Source organism: Bos indicus x Bos taurus, chromosome 16, assembly GCF_003369695.1.
Source record: "Bos indicus x Bos taurus breed Angus x Brahman F1 hybrid chromosome 16, Bos_hybrid_MaternalHap_v2.0, whole genome shotgun sequence".
In the NCBI taxonomy this organism is placed as follows: domain Eukaryota; kingdom Metazoa; phylum Chordata; class Mammalia; order Artiodactyla; family Bovidae; genus Bos; species Bos indicus x Bos taurus.
The window spans coordinates 4246582-4265535 of NC_040091.1; the positions used below are offsets into that span (position 1 = coordinate 4246582).

Here is an 18954-nt window from a genome sequence, read left to right on the forward strand (position 1 = left end):
TGCTTCCAAACCTGACCTTCAACCAGAATGTGATTAGGGGTAATCCTTTCAAGTGAGTCAAATTACGCCTACTATTTCAGTGAGAGAAGTTTTTAAGCAAACCCATCCATGTAAGGACTAAAAGCTCTGGTTGCTGAGAGCCATTTTCCCTGAGATAAGCCAGAGCTACAAATATATCGTCTAGACTTTGAAAGAAAGGATATGATTCTTAATATAGCTCACCAACCACTAAGTCAAGCCCAGGCTCTCATAATTTTTTCTATAACAGGAGAAGTCTGCCTGCCTGTTGACTCAGAAGATTCTTACTTTTGCTACCACACAAATAAATTAAAAAGAAAGGGCTCCCCTAAATCAGGCTAGATGGTGACCTGTGGCTATTTCAGCTCAGGATGTCAGTGTCTAACGTATCAGGTTTGAATCATTTGGTATCATGGGATTTGATCACTGTTCGCTTGAAACTGCTGACTCGCTTCCTCTGGAAAGAGTAGTTTGGCATGGATGAGTCAGTGTTTTTTTTGTTTTTTCCTTAGGGTGTTTGTTTTTAAAAAAAAAAATTGCTTTGAGAATTTTTCAGCATCTAATGATGGTTTCAAAACTAAGGCTGTCAACTTTCCCAGGAGGCCATGAATGCTATACTCTGAAGTGTTCCCAGTATAATGCGTAAGTATCAGTCACTGAATTCTTAGGGCTGCAGGTACAGCCTCTCTTAACTTGGTGATAATGATGGAGAAAGAAAATGCTCGAAAAAGAAAACACTGAGATGAGAAAAGCAGTGGAGTAGAGAGGCAGCCTGTGCCATCCTTTGAGTTCTCCAGAGCGCCCTCCAGGAACTCTGGCACTGTTGTAGAGAGGGAGCTGGGGAAGCTGGTGTGGGCTCGGGGATGCCCGTCGTCAGGGAGCCCTAACTAGCAGCTCTCTTGTCAGGAGTTACCACATGTACCTTCCTGGGGCCCACGCTCAGCCTAAGGGTGAAGTCTGGCAAGCAGCTTAAGGAATGCAGCTTATTTGGGAAGTTTTGGTGTTTTTGTCTACAGATAATGTAGCACTCCTGGAAACAGAGCAAATGGAAAGGGAAAGAATGTTCTTAGGGGCCCTCAGGCACCTTAGCTGCCACCTGCTTCTGGCTGGCCCTGGGCCCCTACTGCCTCAGCAACAGGAGCTAAGCAGACGCGGAAGAACTGCCTTCGGTCACTCTTGAATTTTCCCCGAGTTCTTGAGTTCCCCCTTCTTGCCCTGGCCTGCAGCTAGAAAAGGACCTTCCCATACTCACTTGAAGCAGCTGCATGTTAGAAAAACTAACTTCATCTGGAGAAACTGCAGGCCAGCGGGGAGTTAAAAGGATACCAGCCTTCACCATAGCGGTTTGACTTTGACACAGTGTACCCCAAGCCAGGACATGCCCATGGTTTTTTGGTTCCATTTAAGGCAAAAGCTATCTGAACTTGGAAAAGGCAGTGAAGTGACTATAAGAGCTCAAGGTGTACGGCCTGTTGCCTCAACATCCAGGAAGGTGTTCCAGTCCGGAGGCAGAAACGGGAAGTGACTGCAGTGCCAAGGGCCGATCCTGCCCTTCCTGGAGCGTGCCCGGGCCCAGCACACCCACAGTTTAAGAGGCTGCCCCGCCCCGCCTCACTCCTGACGGCACTCAGTGGGAACCAGTGGAGAGAATTCTTCATCCTGCCCTGGGTGGAGCCCTGGCCTGAACCAAACTCACCTCTGCCCTCCTGGAGCCCTCTGTACAGGCCTTGTTTGGTGCATTTGTTCTTTTGACAGTGACTTCTTGAGCAACTGCTGTGTGTGGACAAAAAAGAAAAACACTCCAGTGGCATTTGTCAGGAATGAAACGCACTGGCAGGACCACAGACCATTTGTTCAGAATTTTAGAAAGCCAGACAGTGGGGTTAGAGGGAACGTCAAGTTATCTACACTCTGTTCTGGTTTCAAATCTTCAAGTGAATGGGCCGGGAAGGGGAGAGAGTTTCAGAAGAGAATGCTCTGAGTTTGTGGGGTGTTGGAGCCTTTTCTGAGCTGAGAGCAGAGCAGAAAATACGGTAGAGATGAAAGGTGTAGCGACAAGCTATCCAGTTGCCACGTGGCTCTCACTTCCCTCCGTTTCTCACTTGAGATGGGGTCGCCCTTGGGGATTCTCCAGCATGATTTCAGGTGGGGGTGTGACTCTTGCCATCCCCTCCTCAACCATCTGAAGCTACCCCACAGAAGAAGGAAACGGCAGGCTCATCTCTTCCCTCTCTCGCCTTGATTTCCCTCGACAACAAACTGGCTTGTGAGCCAGCTTGCACTGCCGTTTTCTCCGGTTGCTAAATCAACATTGTTTATTCCTGTCCCATCATCAAACCCTGTCTGAGCCTAAGACCGAAGTGAATGGTGGGATGGAGTCAGGGACTTCAACCCTGAGATCCTTTCCTGCAGTTTCCGATCGGCGGTCCCACATGGTCCCCGTGTCCCTTAGCAAACCCTCTTCACCCAGGAGTCCCTTTTCTCTCCTTGGAACCCAGAGTCACTCTCTGCTTTAAAACCTCAGGCAGATTTCCAGGCAGAGTGGCTCCAGACCTCTCTGGGAGACCGCAGATGCTTCCCCTCGACCTTGCTAAAATAAGGCACCAGGGCTTCCGCGGTGCGTCTTCCTGCAGGGACAGCTGTTTCCCAGCTGCTGTGTCAACCCTGCCGCCCCTGTTACCTTAACCCAGCAGCTGCCTTTCAGAAAGAGAGTGATCCCTCTGCCCTTGATGGATTCCCAGTCTTAAGTTCTACTGTATCCAGAGGAGGGAGGTGCAACTTTAGCCGGGAAAGCGTGGGTGGGGCTGAGAGCTCCTGACCACAGAGCTGCAGTCTGTAAAGTCAAAAGCCGGGCTGGACACCAGGGCCCCTGGAGCCCCGAGGCTCCTGGGGTGCCCTCTTTTGCTCCCAGGGGCTCCCCCAGCGGGCACCAGGCCCGACCTCCCACTTTCTCTGCCTGCCTCCCTTCTTTCAGTAAAGGAATGTGCCAGGCACTGCGCTGGGCGGCTCACACAGAAATGAGCCTTTATCCTCGCTCTCAAATTCTCTGGAAAGTTAAACTGGGGTGAAGAACTGGCATACAGAGGGATGCATGGGACAGCAGACACACTAAGTGCCTAGGAGTCCCTCCCAGCACCTGCTCGCAGGACGAAAGGTGAGGGGGAGAAGTCCGCGGAGGATTTTTGTGGTGACTCCGCGTCCATCACCAGCTCTGACCATTCTGCCCTTGACCGCCCCTTGTCTATAGTGCCTCCTGCCTCAGCGAGGCTCTTCCCACCTGAAAATGGGGGAGACTGAGCCCCAGACTGGAGAGAGCAAATCCATACCCTGTCCCTTCGGTTAGTAGCAGAGCCAGGGTTTGGAGCCAGACTCTGCGCGGCTACTAGCAAACAACCGTGTCCATTCAACACCCACCTCCAGGCAGTGTTTACACTGCGCTCCCAGCAACCCTCCTTCCCCTGGCCCCCATCCAGCTCCCCAAAGGTGCCAAAGTTGGGGGGGGGTATTTTTATCAGCAGGGTTGGGAAAGGGGCAAAGGCTGAGGCCGGGCAATTCAGTGGCACCAGCTGAGGCTTAAATACGATGACAAAGCCCCACCCTGCCAACTCTGCCTGAGGACAACCCAGCAGGAAATCAGCAGACTGTGGGCCCGGCCTGAGGGCTGGCCTGCGTCTGTCTGCCTGGAGGAAAGCCAGTCACATGAGCCGAGGCTGGTTAAAAAGAGCTCGGTCATCTGCCCGCTCCAGTGTCTCCGCTGGTGTGGGGAGCTGTGTGGGGGCGAGGGTGCCAGCTCCTCTTCGTGGGTCCTGGAGGCCAGGGAGGGGAAGGAGGATGGGGCAACTCAGGCCACAGACAGAGCCAGCCGGTGGGACCCGACCCCAGGCAAATCCATCAGTCCTGCGTCCTGGCACCGAGTCGGGGTGATAGGTCTGGTGACGACTGAAGGGGGAAGAGCTTGACCCCAGATCCCTGATGAAGCCAAGGGCCAGACCGTTGTTTGCCCCTCCCGCAGCGTGTGTGCACCCCTGCACCCACCCACCACCCACCGTGTATCTTTTCCTTGTGGCCTTGGCCCTGTGCGTGCGTTCCTCCCCCACCTCCACCCTCCCAGCTCAGCAGCTCAGTCTCAGCATCTTCTCCCGCCCTCCCAGACCCACGGCTGCATCTCCCCAGGCCTCAGTTTCCCCCCAGGCTGCATGTTTCAGATGCAGCTCTCAGGGCCTTCCAGGCAAACTAGGGCAGCACACAAGGCTCCCAGGAGAAGAGGGTAACTCTGGAACCGATCTTTTCACTGAACTAGGTGAGATGATTCTGCAAGCTCAGGACCTCTTTGTTCGGATCTGGGCTCCCTGAGACATTGGGGGAACCTTGAGCCAAGAGACTCCTTTGCTCAGATCCTACTGGGGAGACAAAACACCTTGGGTGGCATGGCTGGAAGCGTGCAGCCTCACTGCAGTGGGGGCTGGATAGCAGCCTGGGGGTCACGAGGAGACAGAACTTGCTCTCTGCAGGGTGGGGAGGCCAAGGAAACAGCCTGAGCAGGCTGATGGATGGCTCCGGGTGGGAACACTCAACAACTCTGGAGGTTATTCCCAACTAGATGGTTGATTGTTCACCAGGGAGATTGGAACCCCTGAACTCCACCCCAAAATACTCCAAGTTAATGAATCTCACTGGTCCAGAAAAACACTGGGCCAACTGCAGGCACCGATGAAGAGTGGGCATCTAAAGAACACTGACAGGTACCCAGCTAGACATGAGGGTGATAAAGGTTCCCAGGGATGCTGGGTTCAATCCCCACTCAAAACAGAGGAGCTGGGGAGAGTCTGAGGAAGAGGCCACTTGCAAAATGTGGACATGTTTATATAAAACTATTGAGGGACAGCGAAGCACACACGCCATAGCCTCACAGCTAGGAGAACCACGGAGACCAGGAAGGAGCTGCAGGAGACGCCCCACCGGAGGAGGCCCTCGGTGGAGCAAGATGGCCTGCTGACCTCTGAGCAACCAAGAGGACGGACATGCTGCCCTCTCAACTCACTCCGGTGCGTCCACTGACCGAACCTCCCTGAAAGTCAGAGGTACAGAGCACAGCGGAGAAGGCCGAGGGGGGATCCAGCGGGAGGTTAGGAACGACAGCCTCCATGATGCTAAGCAGGCAACTTCATCAGCGTTAATCAACAGTTTTGGAGCATAAAACACACCAGCACTGTGCCAGCCACCGAGGGGGAAACTGCGAGAACCTGGACACCTGGGGAGGCCAGAGCAGAAATGTTCAGAGAAGCCTTCCTGGAGGAGGTGGGAACGTGAGAAGGGGCTCAGGGTACACGTAAGGCAAGGCTGGGGGAGCTTTCATTCCCGTAGCAGAATGCCACTTTGCAATTGGATCCGCCCCAAGGTCAATTTTCAGACCTTCCCTCCCTGAGATTTTATGTCCTAGCCAGGGCCAAAGACACCCATCTGGCTAGGCTGAGTCCACATATTACTCCCCTGGGAAGGATCAATTTTCCAAACTGCCTGTTTTCTCTCTGGGGTCTCTGGTTTCTCCACCTCCAAGAGTGATGTCCTAATTCATCAAGCAATTCATCAATAAAAATTCACTGGACTCTGTGGGGGGGAGTACGGGTGAATAAAACAGACCATCCTTGCCCTTTTGCTGCTGCTGCTGCTAAGTCGCTTCAGTCGTGTCCGACTCTGTGCGACCCCATAGACGGCAGCCCACCAGGCTCCCCCGTCCCTGGGACTCTCCAGGCAAGAACACTGGAGTGGGTTGCCATTTCCTTCTCCAATGCATGAAAGTGAAAAGTGAAAAGGAAGTCGCTCAGTCGTGTCCGACTCTTCGAGACCCCATGGATTACAGCCCACCAGGCTCCTCCGTCCATGGGATTCTCCAGGCAAGAGTACTGGAGTCGGGTACCTCCTTGCCCTTAGGAGCTCATATTTTACACAGAACAAAAACACGTAAAAAATTATTAAAATATGTTTCATAGGAGGTGTAATGTAGATATGATCCAAGTTCTGTGGAAGTATAGCAGAGAGAGTGACTAATACCTGGAGGTTTAAAAAAAAAAAAAAAGACTTCAGAGAGGTCGTATTAACACTGTAAGTCCACTAGTGAGTAGAATTTGCTAGGCTGAGAAGGGAATTCCTGGTGGAGGACTTGAAGTGTGTTGAGACACAAGAGATGAAAAGACATGATGAAAAACTCAGGATGGCTAGAGTATATGATGGCAGGAAGTGAATCGGGTGAAAAAGGTTTGGGCTGGCTTACAGGGACCAAAGGGACCTTTGGAGTACACTTGAGCTTCCCTGGTGGCTCAGACGGTAAAGCGTCTGCCTACATTGTGGGAGACCTGGGTTCAATCCCTGGGTCCGGAAGATCTCCTGGAGAAGGAAATGGCAACCCACTCCAGTATTCTTGCCTGGAAAATCCCATGGATGGAGGAATCTGGTAGGCTACAGTCCATGGGGTCACAAAGAGTTGGACGCAACTGAGCGACTTCACTCATGTGGAGTACACTTAAGGATTTTGTCAGTTAAACAGGCAAATAAGGAACCAAAGGATGTTCTGATGCAGAGGAGTAAAATGAGCTTTCTTTTTGGAAAGTAAGTATTTTTCTAGAAGGAAACAGTATTTGTTCAAATGAAAGGAATGGAATGTGAGCTAGGGATTGGGCCCTCCTGTCCTCGCCCCCACCCCATGTTCCACCCCTGCACCCTCCCCCACTCCTGCCATTTCTCTGCAGAGAACATACACAGTTGTTTGGAAACTGTTGCTGCTCTGACTTTGCAACAAGTAAGCCAAATAAATGAGCTTGTTTAGTCTTCTAGGAGAATGTGGGAGGAGTCACCCCCACCCCGCAGGGTATTTCCCCTTCTTTCAGCCTTTACCACAACCTCAGATTTTATGACCCAGGGAATGGGATGGAACCTTAACTAGAACTAGAACTAGAACTAGGGCCTGCCAGTCCTAGAATAACCAGCCAACCCCAGAGCCCTTCAGTCTCCCTGCAGTTCCATCCAAACTTTGTGGCTATTCCTCCAGGTCTTGGCTGAAAAACACCAGAAATAGGCCAGCCCTTTTCAATTTAATTAGCCTTTCCTCTGAGGACACCAGATGGAATGAAGCAGAGACAGAAGCACTGGGGGCAAGGAGGGGTGGGAGTTGATGCTAAATGGGGTTGTCTCATGAGCCCTAACTCCCCCCCACAGAGGGTCCCTCTTAGAGCAAGGAGCCCAAGAGGCAGCCTTCAGGTTCGTAGGCCAGGGGTCCAGCTGATGCTCTCAGGCCTGGTCTGCGTGGTGGTCAGAGGGTGGAAGCAGATGTCTGCCCCAGCCCCAGGCAGAAGGAGGAAGCCAGCTTCCTCCACGGGACTCGCACACAGCTGCCTCACCTGAGGGAATTTACCTGCCCTCATCTGGCTCCTGTCTCAGTGGCTGTGGGCAGCCAGCAGCCCACGCTGGGAGCCTGTGACACAGCCAAGTAAGGTGCTGGAGTTTATTTCTGGAGCTGTTTAAGAGTGGGGGAAACAGCCAGCTGCCAGGGATCAGATGAGGCCTGCAGCGCCTTCCTTATCAGAGAGTGACATTTGCTCAGTAAATGAAAGGCAGGAGGGGCAGAGGACGGCTGAAAGGACCCTTAGAGCCCTAGAGGGTCTCTCCCATGGCTTAGGTGCGGTGCACCTTCTCTGCAGGGCAGAGACCACCAACGTGGAGTGACTGCCCCCTCTGCTGGTGATTACAGGGATAAAGTTACTCTGGGGCCGCTTCCCTACCCTGCACCTTGGTCCAGGGGCAGTCCTTCCTTCGAAGCTTCAAAAAAAGAAGCCTGTGACTCCAGGCTAGAGCCCCTCTAGCTTCCTTCTCTTTCTCCTGATTTCAGTCATGGCTCCTAGCTGGGATCTTCTTTCAGTTTTACAGATTGACACGTTTAGTGGCAAAAAACCCCCACTGGAGCTATGCTGTGAACAGCAGCCTGGTTCCAACGAGAACACGGTCACTTTTCGTTTTTGCTCCATGGAGGAAAACAGACTTCTTGTTTGCATCTTTAGTCAAGCCTAGCTGTTTCCATATTTGCAATGTAGCAAAGAGGGAAGCACTGTGACCCCTCCCCAAAAAGGCCATTGCCTCTCCCAGTGTTGCACGTGGGGCGCGAGCAGTCACCGTGTGTCCAGCGGAGGGGACCGCGTCCTGATCCTGGGACCACCGCTAGAGTGGTCTTCCCTGTTGGAAGCTGGCGTCACTGTCCCTCCAGCCTGGACGGAGACCCCCACATGGCTCAGCCCCCTGGATCCTGGTCAGGAAGTCACCTTTTCCAGCTGTCTGGGGCTGCCTGCCAAGGAACGTCAGAGTGATCTGGTGATTGCGGCACTCAGGCTGGAAAGACAAAGTCCTGGGTCTGTTTTGCTGTTGCCGTTGTCACTTAGTCTTTATTATTTACGTCTATTTTTAGGCACCTTACTTACTGGACACTTTAAACATGTGCGCTGTGACTCATTCTATCAGATACTGGATGCTCTCAGCAGGAAACAAGCCAGAAGAACAAGTTCCATGCTTCGATGATGGTCCTGACCTTTCCACATACAAATTAATGGAGCTTTCGGTACTGTTTGTCCCCACCCTCCCTACCCCTTCCCTTCCTTCCTTTCTTTCTGTACTGATAGCTTGAAAGTAAAATGAGCTGAGTGCATGAGTATTATGAACAGTCAGTTCTTTGGATAGGTGTCCATGCAGAAGAAATGTTGCACAGTATGTTTCAGGATTATTGTTTACTTTGCCAAGTGTACTTTTCATTGTGATAACATGTATATATATCTTGAAATTTACGATAGTAACCATTTTTAAAGCGTGCAATGCTGTGGCACTAAAGGATATTTATGTTAGGCAACTGTCACCACTATCCATCTCTAGAACTTTCTCATGATCCCAAAAAGAGACGGCACTGAACCCTGGGAGAGACAGCTGGAGTCTAGTGTGGCCACTGAACTTCTGGTGACTTGCCCTTCTACTGTTCTTCCTAGCCTGGGCAGAAAAGTAGTGTTCACTGTGTTCTTCCCCAGTGCAAATTCATCAGATACTGGCAACAGAAGATAAAGAGGCTATGCTGCCTGTTTTCTACAGTTGTTGAACTCTGTTGCCAGAAGACACCCCTAGAGGTTCTTTGAATACCCCTTCCCAAAGCAGAAACACAGCTACACTGAAGCCTAGCTCTGTGTATGATTTATAAGGGGCACAAAATAAAAACTTGCTTAATGAATGAATGAGCCTGTACATACAGATCACCCTCTCTGGAAAGGAGACTTCATGGCTGTTCGTGGTCATAGGAAGATGACAAAGCATGTGTTTTAGGGTCTTAAAGATCTGGGTTCAAGTGCTGGCTTTTCCCTTAACTGAACTTGAGCCTCCCAATTTATTTTTTTTTTCCAATTTCTACTTTATTGGAGAAAATAGATTTGTTGTGATTTGTTTGTTCATGTTATGCATTTTCTCTTTCCTCCTACCCACCCTCATACACAATCACCCTCATAAGCCACTCCTCATCCTTTAAACTAAACTTTCATGCCTTTTATTATTTCCAAATCCAAGAACTTGGCTCTGCTCTCCTGGGGCAGAGGACACAGGGCTTACTATGGGCCCCAGGTTTTAATAGTAACCAGATCCTATCAATCATTCATTGGAGGCAATGCAGTTATACGGCTCCTGCAGTGAATTTGCTGGGGAAGAAAGCAGAGAAATGGGGCAGGTGTCAGGGAGAAGCAGAACTGAAAGCCAAGGATACTTAAACATGTTACAAGATCAAAGGGAAGAGTCAGCTGAGGGGGGATTGGGACACACACTGTCAGTTACAAAAGCTGACCTCTCTTTCTTCCCTCGGGATGGGTGACTCCTGACAGGGAGGAGTTGTAGGAATTCCACTTGCTCTTTCCAGTGATTGGTGGAGGATGAGCATGTGACCCACTTCTGGCCAATGAGACGTAAGGATGAATCTGCTGAGGTTACCTGGAAATCAGTCAGTTCAGTCCAGTCGCTCAGTCGTGTCCAACTCTGCAACCCCATGGACTACAGCCCGCCAGGCCCTCCCTGTCCATCACCAACTCCTGGAGTTCACCCAAACTCATGTCCCTTGAGTCAGTGATGCCATTGAACCACCTCATCCTCTGTTGTCCCCTTCTCCTCCCACCTTCAATCTTTCCTAGCATCAGGGTTTCTTCAAATCAGTCAGCTCTTTGCATCAGGTGGCCAAAGGATTGGAGTTTCAGCTTCAACATCAGTCCTTCCAATGAATATTCAGGACTGATTTCCTTTAGGATGGACTGGTTGAATCTCCTTGCTGTCCAAATATGTTTGGGTAAATAAGATAGTCAACACGGCAAAAAAGCCTTTAAAAATTTTAAATTTATTTGTATTCTTTGTTTCACTCCCGCCTCTTTCCTGGCTCTGTTGAACCGTATCCTCTGGAGATGAGAAGCTTGAAGCCACAGCCTCCTTGGAACAGGGAAGGGATGTGCTGAGGACACCCAGTCCTCTGAGGATGGCAATACAGCAGGGTGGTGGGACCTGGATCCTTGATGGTGTTTGACAACTTAGTTGAGCTGCCAAACAACCAGAGATCACTCTGTTAGGGCTTATTAAGAAACTATTATCTGCTCTATGAGTTAAGCCACTGCTAGTTACCTTTCCAGGGCTTCGCTGGTAGCTCAGTTGGTAAAGAATCCACCTGCAATGCAGAAGACCCTGGTTCAATTCCTGGGCCAGAAAGATCCCCTGGAGAAGGGATAGGCTACCCTCTCCAGTATTCTTGGGCTTCCCTGGTGGCTCAGATGGTGAAGAGTCCACCTGCAATGTGGGAGACCTGGGTTTGATCCCTGGGTTGGGAAGATCCCCTAGAGAAGGGCATGGCAACCCACTCCAGTGTTCTAGCCTGAAGAATCCCCATGGACAGAAGAGCCTGGTGGGCTACAGTCCATGGGGTCGCAAAGAGTCGGACACAGCTGCACAACAAAGCACAGTACGGTACAACACAGTTACCTTTCCAGCCGAGTGCATCTTCACTGGCATGGGGAGGTTGTTATATTCTGAACCCAAGGTATTTTAGGTTAGTCTTAAAATGGGATCAGGGTACCAGTATGACTTTTAAAGATGTTGAGGTAAAGCATCTCTGACTGGGGCTTCTTCACCTAAAGTAGCGATCAAGACCAGTGCTCTTTAAAACAATCGTGAGCTGCCAGTTACTTTGTGATGGATAGTGAAGGTTATGGAAGTCAGATCTCTTTATCTTTCTGATTGAAGCCAGGCTAACCTACTTAAAATCTTTCAAGCTAGGCTTCAACAGTACATGAACTGAGGTGTTCAAGCTGGATTTAGAAAAGGCAGAGGAATCAGAGATCAAATTGCCAACATCTGTTGGATCATAGAAAAAGCAAGGGAGTTCCAAAAAATATCTACTTCTGCTTCATTGACTACACTAAAGCCTTTGACTGTGTGGATCACAACAAACTGTGGAAAGTTCTTAAAGAGATGGGATTACCAGACCATCTTACCTGCCTCCTGAGAAACCTGTATGCAGGTCAGGAAGCGAATAGTTAGAACCGGACATGGAACAACTCACTGATGCAAAATTGAGAAACGAGTATGTCAAGTCTGTGTATTGTCACCCTGCTTATTTAACTTCTATACAGAGTACATCATGCAAAATTCCAGGCTGGATGACTCACAAGCTGGAATCAAGATTGCCAGGAGAATATCAACAACCTCAGATATGCAGATGATACCACTCTAATGGCAGAAAGCAAAGAGGAACTAAAGAGCCTCTTGATGAAAGAAGGGAGTGAAAAAGCTGGCTTAAAACTCAACATTCAAAAAACTAAGATCATGGCATCCAGTCCCATCACTTCATGACAAATAGATGGGGAAAAAGTGGAAACAGTGAGAGATTTTATTACCTTGGGCTCCAAAATCACTGCGGATGGTGACTGCAGCCACAAAATTAAAAGATGCTTGCTTCTGGAAAGAAAAGCTATGACAAACCTAGACAGCATATTTAAAGCAGAAACATCACTTAGCCAATGAAGGTTCATATAGTCAAAGTTATGGTTTTTCCAGTAGTCATGTATGGATAGGAGAAGGCAATGGAAACCCACTCCGGTACTCTCACCTGGAAAATCTCTTGGATGGAGGAGCCTGGTGGGCTGCAGTCCATGGGGTCACTAAGGGTCGGACACAACTGAGTGACTTCACTTTCACTTTTCACTTTCATGAATTGGAGAAGGAAATGGCAACACACTCCAGTGTTCTTGCCTGGAGAATCCCAGGGACGGGGGAGCCTGGTGGGTCTATGGGGTCGCACAGAGTTGGACACGACTGAAGTGACTTAGTAGCAGCAGCAGCAGCATGTATGGATATGAGAGTTGGACCATAAAGATGGCTGAGCACTGAAGAACTGGTGCTTTCAAACTGTGGTGCTGGAGAAGACTCTTAAGAGTCCCTGGGACTGCAAAGCAATCAAACCAGTCCATCCTAAAGGAAATCTACCCTGCCTATTCACCGGGAGGACTGATGCTGAAGCTGAAACTCCAATATTTTGGCCACCTGGTGTGAAGAGCCCTCTCATTGAAAAAGACCCTGGTGCTGGGCAAGAGGAGAAGGAGGATGACAGAGGATGGGATGGTTGGATGGCATCACCGACTCAATGGACCTGAGTTTGAGCAAACTCTGGGAGGCAGTGAAGGATAGGGAGGCCTGGCATGCTGCAGTTCATGGGGTCGCAAAGAGTCGGACTCGACTTTGTTACTGAACAATAGTCCTAAGCAAGAAACAATGATTAGCCCTCTCCATCACTTATCATTACTGGTCATTCTTGATCCTCTGGGAGGAAGATCTTCCTAACTTTTCTAGCTGGCCACCATTTGATCGTAATAGGAGACAGAACTCTGGAAGTCATGCTTTCCTCTGGAATTTAGACGGAAGGCAGCTCTCTTGATTGCGAGTTCAAGAGGCTGGGCTATGGCTCAGAACATGGGCCTGAAGGAAAAGAAAGTGAGAGTGAAGTCGCTCAGTCGTGTCGGACTCTCTGCGACCCCATGGACTGTAGCCTACCAGGCTCCTCTATCCATGGGATTTTCCAGGCAATAGTACTGAAGCGGGGTGTCGTTGCCTTCTCTGAAGGAAAAGAAGAGACATGCAAAGGAGGCACTGAGGAAGCAGCCAGAAGGCACAGGCTGCCCTTCTCAGAGCTACTGAGGGAGGCCTGGGTGAGTGAGAACAGAGTACCCACCTGGAGAAGTGTGCGACAGAGGGGAGAGCCCGTTCTCAAAAGTGACTAGTAAAAGCCCAAGAGTAACCAGCAGAGTGAAGGATGGATTGGAAACACCTGGGGCTGAAAACAAGGCATCTAGTTAGCCAGTTACTGGGATATTCTAGGCGAGGGAAAACTAGGGCGGTGACAGGGGAGATGGAAAAGAGGGCAGGATACAGGAGGCCTCGCAGAGGTAGAAGCAGCAAGGACTGCCAACCAATGGGACGCGGGATGTAAGGAGAGGGGAGAATGGAAGGACATATCTAATACAGCGTCGTTGGGAGAGACCTTAAAATTCAACTAGATCCGCGGTCCTCAGAGCTTTTGGCGCCAGGGCCTGGCTTCACGGAAGACCATTATTTTCCATGGTCCCAGGGAATGGGGAGGATGGTTTCAGGACGACTCTCGTAAGGCATGAGCAACTGAGATCCCTCACCTGTGCAGTTCAGAGGAGGGTTCCTGCTCCGACGAGAATCTAATCCCCTGCTGATCTGACAGGATAAGGAGCTCAGGGGGTGATGTGCGAAACGGGGAGCGGCCGCGAATACAGACGAAGTTTCTGCTCGCTCACCCTGCCACTCACCTCTTGCTGTGCAGCCTGGTTCCTAACAGGCCATGAACTGGTGAGTGACCCCTGAGCTGGGTCAAGTCTGGAAACCAAACTTGAGATACCTTCTTCAACAAAGCCGTATGATGTCCATGGGATGCAATGTGCTTTTCTCACTCTGTTTCCTTGTTCAGGACTAGGGCACAAACCAGAGTCACATCACAGAAGACAGCACAATTGTTCCATGCAAGGGTTTGGGGGCAGGTGGTGGATCTCTGCAGGGCCAGGTTCAGGGGTGTGTGACCTGTGTGTTCACACAGGGACCTGTGCTTTCGGAACTCTATATTTGGCTTAATGCTCTGCAGTTGCTCTCTCGAAATTCTTCATAATTTCTGGATAATTTACTCAGGACAGCCAGGGTTAAAATGAGCGTGGATGACAAGCATGTGGATTATAAGGGTTGCAGCCTATCTCACAGGCTTGCTGTGAGTGTAAATAAGCAAATATATACAAAGAGCTCGGAATAGTGTCTGGCACACAATGATGGCCATGTGCGTGTTTAGGGTTAGTATTATCCCCTCCCCATGTGGATTCCTCACCTGACAGCCTCAGGTTGATTATTCACAGGGTTGCAGTTAGCTTCTCATATTCACATTGTTAGACTGGCACTCACCATCCAGCCCCAGGCTTATGATTGTCCTTGGGGGAAAAAGAAACTCCACAATAATAAATACCACAATAAATAAATGCATGATCTCACATCCTCTCATCCCTAGTGTAGCTAAATAGTGCTTCGGGGTGCATCTGTGTGGGATGTGTGTCTGTGTGTGTCTTTGCGTCTGAGCGGAAGCTTTTTTTTTTTATCTTAACTCAAAATTAGAGGTTCTCTCTGGTGGTTTAATTTTTTTCTTTACCTGCCTTCTTTTTTGTTCATATGGAAGAGACTCTTGAGCCACCTGTTTCCTCCCTCCCTCTGTGTGTCCTCAGATCCCCAAGGGGAGGGTGGGATGAAAGGAAGGACAAGTCACTACTGTCATCAGGGTAATGGCTCCCTCCCCCGCTTCCCTCCACTCCCATCTGAGTCCCCAGAGCCTATCAAGTGCCCAACCTCTGTGCTCCGTTGGAGCACAGCTCCTTTGACTGGTGGTAAAAAATTAAAATACTGGCCTGACACTTCTATTCCACGAACCTCCGTTGTGATCAAAGTCTGGAAGCTGTTTCCCCCTGCCCCGTCCTAATCTTGGATGGTCCAACCCATTCCCAGTAAGCAGAGCTGTCTCTTACTGTCCTGGGGTTTCAGGCCTGCGGAGGACTGCATATTTTTTCCTTAGCAGAAATAGTTGTGGTTTTTCCTAACAACTTTGCAAGTTCCCCATAGAGTTGGAAATTCCCTTCTTGGTTATGGCTTTTAGTGGATGGACAAGAAAACTGGTCCGGTCCTATCTTTCCTGCTGTGTGACTCTAGGAAGTCAGCTGAAGGTCTCTGGGCCTCGGATCACAGGAATTTCCTAGACTGAAACAGACCTGGGGCTGAAAAGGGAAGGATTGATTTTTGGAGGACCCTGGGAGAAGGGGTTTACAAACATCCCTGTGGTGAGAATAACCATCTGGGGAAGTACCAACCCATTTAAGACTTCTCTTCTTGGAAAAAAAGAGTTTAATAATTTCTGTTGGTAATTCCTATCCCCTACGCTCACCTCCATGCCTGCCTCCACCCCCAGCTGTTGACTGATAGAGCGGATAAGCTGTGCCCTCTCCCTCCCACTTATACATGCACTTCTGGGAGGCCCTAGATAAATAGGAGGCAGTGGCAAGCCTGAGGAACTATTATTATCATTATGATGATTATTATGTTTTCTGCATGAGAAACAGGAAGTGAAACTGTCTAAAATGACCAGTGATACATGCCTAGCCCCGTCTTCTCAGCCAGACCCAAAGGCAAAGAAGCCAAAGAAAATGGGCTCTGCCGCAGCCTCTGTCAGCCTCCAGTGTGTGTGTGTGTGTGTGTGCGTGCGTGTGAGACAAGGAGTGTCTTTCAATAACTGGTTTCCAGGACTTGCGATCTTTCAACCTTATTCTAAAGCCCATTCTTCACACTTCACGTGATATCCTCAGGGTCCTTTCTTACGGCTTCCTTCCCCATTTCCTAGACAGGGCTTCCCACAGCTGTCAGATGGTAAAGGACACGTCCAGTGATTAATTGGTCTCTCTGCACACACACCTTATCTGCTGAGGCCAGGTCTGAGCCTGATGCCTTCCTCGGGAGCCCATTGCATCCCCAGAGCCGACATTCCCTGAGCCAGAGGTCTTTCCTCCCTCTCCCTTCAGGGGAGCTCTGCTTCCTCCTCTGGCCTGGCTGCCCCACACTCCATCTGCACGGCTGATTATTCACATCCTTTGTCGTTCTCAGGAATCGATTGAGGATAAACGGTAGTCATAGAACAGGGCATGGGGCAATGTAATGGCCCCATGTTGACATTTCCACTTGCAGCACCAGGGCCCCTGGAAACTCTGAATAACAGTAGAAATGACCTGATTCTCAGACTGCCTTGTTAGCTCCACTTCCCAGGGGGAAAAGAGCTGGCAGCTGTGTGGGGAGCATATGAAGCAAGCTGGCGTTTCGGAAATGCCCCCGCATCTGGACAGTGTTCCGAAAAATGCAGAGGGAAGAGCAGAGAAAAGGCATCAGGACGGGGAGCAGAGAAGTGAAGAGAGAGCAGGATGGTGCACTCTGCTTCTCCTCCCAGCACCGTTAATGGACTAAGATCTCGATCCAAATGAATGGATTATTGGCATTACAATGTGGGAAAAACATAACTGTCTCATCGTGACTTTTTCCAAGCCTAAAACAGGGTCCAGTGGCACCCACTCAGGTCTGGGGTGGGGGTGAGGTCACAGCCGGGCACCTGATCAGAGAGAAAACTCTAACAAAGAGTCTTACGCCCCAGGCTCATCTGCCTTTGGGTGGGCCCCTCTCCCTGTTCCCTGTCTTGGGTTGGGTCCCAGCTTCCTGCCTTCAGATCTCCACTCCAAGTCCTTAAGTTAAGTCAGTTAAGTACACGGGGCCTCAGTTTCCTCACCTGGGCTCCTGAAAAGGTATTAGTAATACTTACCTTGTAGGGCTCTTGTGAGAACTCATTGAGTCAACATACGGTGGGCACTTAGAACCACGTCGGGAACACAGTAAGCACTTGATCAATGGGCGTGATCCTTACGGCCTCCGTCTATCTCTGAGTGGCAGGCACCATCCTGCATTCCGTCTGCCCAGCACGAGTGAGTGTTGTGTTCAGGGGCCGGCACTGGGCATGTCACTGGGGGTGGAACCGAGCCTGCGGGACACGCATCTCCCCAGAGGCTGCACTGCCGCCCAGGTCTCTGTCCCTAACATGGAGCGGAGCACGAAACAGGGGGAGTCACCTTGCCTCCAGTTCCTCCTGGCTCCTTGCCCTGGCTCTCTTTTCCCAGCTCTGGGGAAGACGGTCCCCCATGTCCTGGCGCAGGCCGCCCTGGAGTTCTGCCGGGCCCACCCCTGACGCGTCCCAATGAGGACACCCACCAGTCTCCCCACGCAGCCCCTGTCTCTTTCCAGGCCCCAGGTCCTCCCCACCCAACACTCCCTGGGGGAGCTGGAGGAGGATCCCTCCCCTGACCCGTCCCAGTGGGGACGCCCACCGGTCTCCCCACGCAGCATCTCTCCTTCCAGGCCCCGGGTCCCCCCACACTCCCTTGGGGAGCTGGAGGAGGGCCCCGCGGCTCCGTCGTCACACTTCTTGGTGTGAACGAGAACCGGATTCCCTAGAGAGTGATGCCGGCAGGCCAGCCGTGATGACACCGGGGCTGGAAGAAACACCCCTGCTCGGCCCAGCCTGTCTGGGGAAGGCCCAGGGGATGGCTGCCCGCATGACGGGCTCCATCTGAGTGACCGGGGCCTTGGCCCCAGATGGCTCTGCAGACAGCAGGGGAGCGGCCGGGGGGCCAGCCTCAGAGGCCTCGCCTCTTGGACCAGAGCTCAGCCCATCTCGCCACTTCCCGGCCTGGCCTCAGCCTCCTCCCTGCTGTATATCCACTCCCGCCCCAGGCCGTCCCCACCTGCTTCCTTTCCTTCCCTACAGAAGCTAGGAGAACCTCAGAGGGAAAAGGATGACATGATCCCAGGAAGCTCAGAGCGAAGGCCCCACGCTGTCCAGGCCTCCGGACTCAGGTGACACGGTGGGTCCAGGGCTTCCTGCTTGACAGCATGGCTTTGGAGTTGAGGATCTGATGTCCTGGGATTCAGGCCAAACCCAATCCATGCCAGTTCCTAAGTGAAAGGTTGGCCTGGCTCAAATACCGCTGGAAGGATGCACCGGTGAACGGGCGGAGAACTGGGTGGCTGAGGGCTTCAAGCAGGACAGAGCTGTTTATTACATGGCCTTCAGGGTCCCTATGCTGGGTACCATGCGGATGTGTTAAAGTCTCCAGAAGAGAGAGAGACACTGTTCTGTACTTTTGTAAATCTTCTACGTGTTGAATATAAAGAAGAGCCCTTTGGTCCTCTCTTCAGGGCAGAAGGGAGACTGATGTAGTCGCGTTGGGGAGGCCACATCTGGGCCTGACTTCAGGCTCAGAAGAGGCTGTCAGAGGCGGGTGGCTGCTCGGGGAGATTTTCTGAGCATCTGAACCACTTGGAATCTTGATCTATGAGGCGACACATTGCTAAGCGCAGTGGTCCATCCCAGCCTGGAAGTCCACTCTCCTATCCAATGGATTAATGGACAGTTGAGAGGAGAGGATGACAGAGGGGAGCCATTCGGGTGCCTATGCACTCAGGGCCAATGTGGAGGGGCTGGCCAGAGCTAGCACCCCGGGGACCCATCCTTATAGATGCCAGAAGCTGCCTCCAATTTCCAGGTGGGGCTTCCTGTGTGGCTCAGATGGTAAAGTGTCAGCCTGCAATGCGGGAGACCTGGGTTCGACCCCTGGGTTGGGAAGATCCCCTGGAGAAGGAAATGGCAACCCACTCCAGTACTCTTGCATGGAACATCCCATGGACAGAGGAGCCTGGTGGGCTACAGTCCATGGGGTCGCAAAGAGTTGGACACAACCGAGCGACCTC

General features: G+C 51.1%; 2 long non-coding RNA genes across 2 annotated transcripts; both read right to left on the reverse strand.

Moving 5' to 3' along the window:
* Window positions 1-10395: 10395 nt before the first annotated feature.
* On the reverse strand, window positions 10396-10731 carry LOC113907062. The gene is made up of 2 exons (XR_003515072.1): window positions 10693-10731; window positions 10396-10610 (listed from the first exon to the last, which is right to left on the reverse strand). It is a non-coding gene; the product is annotated as an uncharacterized LOC113907062 (long non-coding RNA).
* An 84-nt stretch (window positions 10732-10815) lies between these two features.
* LOC113906341 lies at window positions 10816-17131 on the reverse strand. Its single transcript, XR_003514850.1, has 4 exons — window positions 16973-17131; window positions 14459-14558; window positions 13896-14055; window positions 10816-10854 (listed from the first exon to the last, which is right to left on the reverse strand). It is a non-coding gene; the product is annotated as an uncharacterized LOC113906341 (long non-coding RNA).
* Window positions 17132-18954: the final 1823 nt, after the last annotated feature.